Source organism: Crassostrea angulata, chromosome 3, assembly GCF_025612915.1.
Source record: "Crassostrea angulata isolate pt1a10 chromosome 3, ASM2561291v2, whole genome shotgun sequence".
NCBI classification, from domain to species: domain Eukaryota; kingdom Metazoa; phylum Mollusca; class Bivalvia; order Ostreida; family Ostreidae; genus Magallana; species Magallana angulata.
The window spans coordinates 8,922,501-8,931,487 of NC_069113.1; positions in this window are offsets into that span (position 1 = coordinate 8,922,501).

The following is an 8,987-nucleotide window of genomic DNA, read 5'->3' on the forward strand; positions in this document are numbered from 1 at the left end:
CGTCTCGGATCATTAACGCAAAATTCAAGCCTAATTCGCGGCACAAGGTTTTCTTGTAGCAGGGGAATGGTTGAGTTACATACTTTATTAATTTTATCCCTTAAATCGATCATTATTTCAAATACGCTCAGTATCAAGTAGTTTGATGTATGGGTATTAACCGTATTCATGTCTTGTAGCCGGAATTTGATGGTTTTCAGAACCCGTTGATACAACACGATACTCCCTTGTGGTACAAAATGTATTGAAATTGAGCCATAAAATCATCTTTACCGCAATGATACAATACCCATGCCAAAGTGATATTAGAATACCGCCCTTTTGTGTCAAGAATTAAACATTACAATGTTCCAGAGTTGTAATCTTATCCCTTTTTCCTTTTATTGAATTGGTACTTAGGATACCAGAGACAAGACTGTGTTTAGTGAGGGACAATTATATAAATATTTGCCTTCGAACTCCTCATAACGAATTCGTTCAATAGCGATTCGAGAAAGTAGCTGTCGCTTTGAATAAAGTTGATCCGGCATGTGGGTAAATTTTATCGTCCCGATCTTTTCATTTTCTCTTGTTAGAGGTAACAATTCAATATTAATAACAGCAATTCACCTTTTGGTAGATTTCTACTCAAAATTAACGATAATTTATTCAAACAAACTGAAATAATCGTAAGAGTAGAAGATATCAATCGTATTTCATGGTACATCCTCAAATCTGTCCCATAAATAGTCCAATCTGTTACAAAGGCTACAACATATGTCTAGGATATGACAGTAATACTCATATTTCAGTCATATGAATGGGACATTTTTGAAGTATTTTGCATTTTCGTTAACAGGTGCTCGAAATGACACGCAAATTAAGCTTTTCCCTCTCTAATGCATGTACCCAACATGAAACTTTGGACGAATACAGATAGTAGTTTATTAATGGCACAATTTCAAGAAACACGTTGTTTCCCTGACTGAAATTAAATGCAGTTAAAGCCATTATTCTTTACATCTAGTTTTTGTCAAATCCAGCACGACCCAGAGAACATGCAACTAACTTTAAGTCATTGACATTTGAAGATCGCATGCTAAAAATATATAAGAGTTCTATGTTTATATACATGTGTGCACTTCTATCTTTGCAATATGATTGGGGAATTTTCCATACCATTAGATCGTAACATAGTAAAGTCGTTTCGTTAAGAAGGCAATTATTTCCGGTTTTCCTCGGCGCTGTTTGTTACACTGCTTGCATGTCAAATTTCGGATGGTGTTTTGTCGTTCCTTCGTTGTTATTTCATGGTCTGTGCGTTTATATTTCCCGTATCCCTTCCCTGCTTTCCGTGTTAATTGCAATGGAGCTATATTCGAATAAGTTTCATTACATCAGATATATACAAAGATAAATTACATTTCCGCCCGATTACATCTCTGCCTGCGTTTTTGTTTTGTTTAAAAAAACACACAATAGCTGTATTTCTTTAATTCGTGCAAACCCAAATTTCATTATAAATGTCACGAACTACCCGCGTCTAAATATGCATTGTTCGTCCATTTTAGCATGTACAACACATCAAATGTATCGAAGTGATTCGAGCAGAAAAAAATGATTATACATATGTACATGTCAGACAGACCCCCCCCCCCCCAAAAAAAAAAAGAAAACCACCAAAAAACCAAACAAACAAAATAGAACAAAACATATCATAACCAAAACAAAAAACTCCCCACCCCCCCCCCCCCCTTACCAAAAAAAAAAAATCAAATTCTTTTTTATAATATCCCTAACCCCAATAAAAATTTGTTCGATTGTCTGTAATCTGACAGCTGATTTTGATTTTGAAATGTAAGAAAATGAATCCAGGTTCATAATTAATTGTTGACATTCAAATTACATGACATATAGACAATCACGTGGTATTATCAAACACTACATCGTTTATTTCCGCCGATAACTGTCGGAAATATGATGAGAGTGTCATCGCTGAGACAAGTGTATGGTCCGAGTTCCATTAAGTCCCGCCATAAAACTCCACTGGATAAACATCAGCCAACATTTTTCCGACAGTGTCCTACAAAGGCGATAGAAAACTATCTGCAAGTGTTAATTAATTGATCATAAAGTTATCAATAGATAATGAAATTTGGGGTGGATATAAATATTTCATACTCCGAAAGCAGACGACCTTTATCATGCGAGCCGAGATTATTACGATTATTGCATCATAAAGAAGTCATATCCGTGCGCAAATCTGAATACAAGTTGAAATTCATTTGATCTAGAAGCATATAAATTCCCTCCCGTGTAAACAGATTCTAGGAAAAAAGTAATCACTTGGGGTATCGATTTCGGTTTATCGCTTAAACATAATCGAAGCTAAAAACCCATCTTGAAATAATTGCCGTTGATAACAAAATTCCTCCAATCACAATTTATGCAGATTTACAGTGTTACAAATCTCGACTTTCTTACTTGTATTTACTTTTTTTTGCAATTTATGAGTGTGTCCTATCAGTGTCTTTTATACGCATGACTATGTCTGCCTTCTTGTATCTGTTGTTCTCATCGAATGGTTAGGTTTTGTAGGCATATAGCATGCCAGTGCCAAACTTGTCTTCCTATAAATTTTATTGTATCTGCTCTGCATGTATAAATTGTCAAATTAACGCAATTGGATCTATTTTATCATTCGGCTTCGGCAGGAAAGCATCTTTGCAACAAATAAGTGAAACCAAACCACATAAAAAAATGAATAACATTGAAATCTGAAACATTTAGAAATATTTAAATACATGATTTTTGCCTCAAATTGACCACGATTTCTTATATCCATGATAGCAGTAAATACATGTAATGGTTTTAACTATCAGTAAGTAAAACAAAATTTGAATAGAGATGAAAGAACATATTACTTGGTACACTCTTTCACATGCTATAAAGTTTGGATGAGAAATCACCAAGAAAAATGCCAATTCAAACAAATAGATACAAACAGTTTTACGACTAGGGCGATTCGAGACAGACAGAAAAAAGGGAAATAAAATATTTCTTTGTGGGTTTTGTAATCTTCTGTCTTCAATTATCTCTAAATATACAATTATGTCGTGATTGGTGTAGACTGAGGTTTGGCAGAGATAAAGCCCCAATCCCGTAGAACAAATTCAGAGCTGCCATTCTATCGCAGGATATCCCAGATTTTCACGGCGACGGCGTTATTGATGCCTATAGTAGGTATATGTTATTTTCGACAATAATAACGATTTCTTGCGTCAGTAATATTTAGCGTATTTCAATGTTGTCTGCTTGTGTGATTAACTTGCTGGGGAGATGTATGCTGGCCGATCATTTCTAACATAGGAAAAAACCCATTGCCATCTGTTGCCCCCAAACAGTAGCCCTTTGTTGTAAAATATTAAATTTTTGGTTGGAGTACAAAAAAAAGTTAAAATTCATTATTGCATCATTGCCATGTAGCATCGTTTAAACAAGGGCATTTGGGTGATTTATCAGGCAAAGTTATTCTTTTATTTTAACAACTCCAGTATCATTACAGTAAGACCAGATCCAGAGGCAGTTACAGCGTGGTACATATTGTGTCCGAAGCACCGAGATTGCATTTCAATTTAGAGCAGATTGCAAATGCATTATCCGAGCTTTGACAGGGAATCGATGGTAAGAGCTCAAGTCCACGGGTGATAAAACACAATGTGTTTACTTTTGATACAATAAAATATCCGGCTTTCATAACTATCTACAATAGATTTAATTATCCCGTTAAGGGAATACGCCCGGGTTTTAGTTTTAGCCGTAAACGTCTTGTGAAGTTTTTCTCTTTAACTAACTAGCAACACTGAATGGCTCGATTATGAATCCGGGGATAGCCTTTCAGAAAATACACCTAACACGACAAATTATTTGATCCCATATATGATACACCGTTTAAAGACATATAGAAAATGTTGAATAATAGGGGAGAATGAATGTTTCATATGTAAAGAGCAATGCAATCCTGCAACTTAATATTTAAATGTAGAAAAGTTTGCTGATCAAATTATGTATGACAGTCATGATTGAGTATAAAGCGGTCTCTGGTCCACAAACTACGAAACAAAACAAAAAAATACGAAACCGTAAGGGAATTTATTTGTATTACGATAATAATTCAATGGACATTTTTTCCTCTTCATTAAAACCAAACAGAATATTAAAATCGTAATAGCTAGGATGGTTATTTGCTCAATATATAAATTATTTTTTTCGTTCATTTTGGCACCTGGCAAATAGAAAACATTTATTTACGACAGCCCGATGCTCACAAACAATGGAAATGTTTTAGATTAGTAAGATTAGGTTTCCTTTCCATAGTACGATTACAGAGATAAGTTTCCAAAAGTTAACTCTACCCCATTAAGCTTTTATTCCGGCCACTAGAAACGCAACGAAGCGATGCTGAACATGTCACCTCCCGGAGAATCAAATCAACGAAAGGCATGACGTCACCACAAAAGAGAAATCGACGCCATTATTGCGAGTCGTTCGGACGAAACGGAAATGATAGTATCGGGCTACCAGTACATTGTTGCCAAAATAATGCGGTTTTTACTGTTTTTTCTTTAGTAAAGTAAATCTTTTCAGAATCACTTCTCGTTAAACAGTTTTCATTTGAAAATACAATCAGAATGTTTGGTGTAAGCTTGTCAGTTTGTTAAGGAACCCGAAGCAGAGCAGACGTTGTCAAAAAGAACAATTCAGGCTACGTGTACGGTTTCTTTCATGCCTTTTATCTATTATCTGTGTTGAAAGATGTTGATTCGATCTGTAACGGTTCATTACGTTTTCTATTAACTTCTTCACAATACAATCTTCCATGAGAGATTTTCATCTGTGCGTTTAAAATAATGAAACAATTCACTTTTGATCAAAGTTTTCGTGAGAATGTTATGACATCTTGCTTAGATCTTTAAAAGTACCCCTTTTTATTCTGTCACGAAAACGACCGCCATGTAACCCATGGATTATTAGATTTACACATAATTTAAATATTATAAACATTTTATTGCAATTTTCAATTGGTCTGAAATCACTAACAATATCTAAAAGTTTCATTTTAATACATTTTAAATTGACTGCATGATTTTAAGGGCTTTTCTTAGATTTTAATGGAAAAAAACCTATAGAAATAATCACCTCATCGTTAGATACTGTCAAATTTATAACAATGTATGCAGGAAGCCCTCATCTACAAATGTACGAATGGGATTTTCAATCATATTTTGCAGTTTCTTTTTAAAAAGTAAACCAAATTTAAAGTTTGTACCTGGAAGTTCGTCTTTGAATATAAGCTTTACTTAATTTCTTTTTCAAAACACTGCATTCTTTTTTTTGAATAAAAATCTTGAGAATAACATTTTATAATTCTTTTTGATAGAAAAAAGTCAAACATAATTATGATAAACGAAATTATGAAAAACGAAATTCTTTTTTGTATCGGTGAGAATACTGTACATAAAACCAATACTGTGTTCAGTAATACATCTGATATAAATGTATGTATTTATTTAATTTTGACCTTTCACAAGATGGTTTTTTTTTAAATGTTGAATAATTTTCCTCTGATTATTCACAGTGTCCCATTTAATCATAAAATTTTTGCAGTGCTTAGTCACATATATGGACACTTTTGAAATATATCTAATATTTTGATCCTCTATAGCTCAATCCAGATTTTTAGAGCTATTTTACAATATAACATGGAAAATTCATTAAAAAATAAAGTTCTACACTTAACTTTTCTTCATCAATTAAATCAAAATCATAATGAGACTAAATGATAAAAGCCATTGCCATTTGAAATCTTTTTTTTTTTTTTTTTTTACTTCTGTACAGAGAAAAATTTAATTTTGACGTTACGTTTACAAACATTTATTATGCGAAATTAGATCAGTTGTTTTTGATATTTAAGTGTACAGAGTCAATTACGATTTAAAAAGTAAATAGTTTTTGAGCAACATCGCCTCCAGTACATGCTGTGTGTTGCGATTTCCAGTTTAGGAAATCAAAGCATTTATCGAGTTGAAAGTTCTAAAACTATCACAAAAAAACTGTTGTGTTGTTGTTTTTTTGTTTTGTTTTGTTTTTTTTTGGGGGGGGTTGGGGGGTTGGGGGGTTGGCGTTTTTTGGTACATATGGAAGATCTCTATTTTCTAGAATATTTAGTGTACTTTCAATAGTAATACTATTATGGAAAACGAGGCGGGTTATAGATAAATAGTTGCATACAAATATCAAAAGAAGTAGAAAAATGATAGATAATATGTAGATATGTTTTTGTAACATCAATATTCATGTACTAATAAAAGTACACACTTAATGGTTGATGGCCTGTTTTACCTGTCTGCTCAGGTTTCAACCTTAAGTCAATGGTCGGCGTCCTGTAAAAAATATAAAATTTGATATTCTAACCACACAATCCAAAAGAAACGTTACATTAAATTTACATAACGTAAAAGTAATTCTATAATTCACCTAGTTCATATAACAAGGTAGTAAAGATATTTGCATGACTAGAGACGATTTGGTTGAACAAGATGTCATGCTAATTGTTGACCAATGTTTAATCACAAATGACCTCCCTTTTGTGCGAAGATGATGACTTCACATAACTTTGCAAGGTTAGATCAGATGCCATTAGCATCTTGACGGTACAAATTGTCACCGTGTGGTTTCTTTGGCTTGCTTGTGGTTTTAAGATGGTATATTGCCACCTTCTCAGGACGATAATGTTGCCAAATCAATTTGCTTAACACTTTATCCATCTGGCTGCAAGCAGATTTGGAGTTCCCAAGAGACTGCCATTTCACAAAATAATTCATCTGAATTAGACAGTTGAAGCAAATATATGACGCTTTGCGAGACGCCACTATCTAAAGTTTCAACTTCGAATAAAAAATCGCACGCAATCCAAAATTCTTTTGTTTATGACAGATTTTTGACGAAATTGAGAAACCACAGATGCGTCCAGTCTTAAAAGATGGTTCTGACCCTTTTTGCTGCAAGTTGTAAAGGATCAACATCTTCTTTTCATAAATCAGTATAATTCACATCAAATAAGTGGTATCATTTTCAATGGTATTTTACGGAAAACTGTTATGTCGTCTTAATACGTTTTCCTCAGAAGATGAACAATAGCTACATCCTGGGAGAGGTTCCAGCTCACGACATACTTGACTCCGTTGGACCAGCTTCGTGAAAGACTATACCCTATTCAAAAGATGGCTATAGTCCTCGGGAGACAATGATATTGTTTGCTAGCTGAAGCTTTTTAGAAACGGATAGGTCAAACAAGCTCTTATCAGGATTGCGATCTATCATACAAAAACTATGGATTGTATTTTGTTTTAATTTACGTTTTTCATATATCTATGTTAGATTATTACATCACGATTTACATATAAAATGGTTCAGAACTCTTTATCAAACCTTCTCTTCAAGTTATTTATTTTTAGATTTGATAACCAGTGCAATTTACTGGGTGAGTCGAAATGAGGAATGATATAATAATAGAATAAACAGGGTTTGAATTTTTAATCTTTTTACAATTACATTCCGAATTAGATTTTTTGGCCTATGTCATCGCCTTTAAGATAAATCAATTCAATTGATGATAAACAAACTGATAACCACGCAGTCTTAACAAATGCATCTTTAAAAAGGTTTAGATCTCATATAGATTTTAGCTTTCTACGGAAAATACAGCGACCATGTTAATAGCCGTAAGTGGCGATTTTCTTCGCAAGATCAAGATATAATTGATACGCAGTATCACTTCTTGGACATAACGCATGCAAATAAATGGACAAGGGCTTCATAAAATTCTCATAGATCACACTTTTTAGCGCTTTGTTATCACCAAGTCATTAGAATCCCCATTTCCTTGCTTCAATCTCGGAGGAGATTCCCAGGATGTGGAATGTCCATACTAATTAGATAGTAAACACCAATATGAATATAAGAAATCTGCCGGAGAGAGTCATCAAAATTTATGCAGACACCATTTATGAATTCGAATCTTTTTTGATGACCTTTTTGGGGCTGTCGAAGACAGATAAAATTTTATTGCAAACATAAAAAGTGCCTGTTTTTAAGTGTCGTTGTACAATTTCTGCCGAAGAGTGCCACTCACTTTCTTCTCGTTAAAGCCAAAACCAGGGATCACGTTTCCGACTGAAAGAGAGTATGGCGTGGACTCGGAATACAGGCGCGTGTAGAACAACCATAAACTTTCGGTATCTACCGATTGAAAGTGTTTCCCCTTTTTGGAAATCCTTCCGTTATTGCGCCATTCATTTTGAAACGCGAGAAGATAATGGAAAACTGAAATCGTCCTACGAGGTATAATTTGGCCGAGTGACGTTTGGGAATCGTAAATGTTTGTCTGGAAATACAGTGATATGTCATCCTAAGAAGCAATGTTCCGATTTACTTAGTTGTATAATAAGAGCACTTCTAACCACAGGAACCAGCATGGAGATCACCTGTTGATTTATGAAGACAAATTGGACATAATACTGGAAACAAATTCATTCTAAATGAAAATCTTGTTCATTATCCCTGCTTTTCTAATGGTTCCTAATGATTCTGTCTTCGACAATTAAACAATCTTGATCGCAGATAGCGGATGACATAATGCATCAACGCAGGGGCTCACGACAAAAAGACTAAATACCTCGATATAGAAATTTAACGCAATCAGCCAATAAATTAATAGCTTTTCTACAACTTAATTGACTCTTAAAGCAAGATTTTAAGAAGAAGAAGAAAAGTCATATAATTTTTACACTACGTTTGATTGCAAGCCATTGTGTACATAGAATTTTCACTAATGTGTTTTGGTTGCCCATGGATTTTTTCTTTAGAATTTGAATTGAAAAAATATAATTGCATGGAAATTTTACTTACTGAATGAAGCATGTTCTTCTGAGACTACAAATAATAGC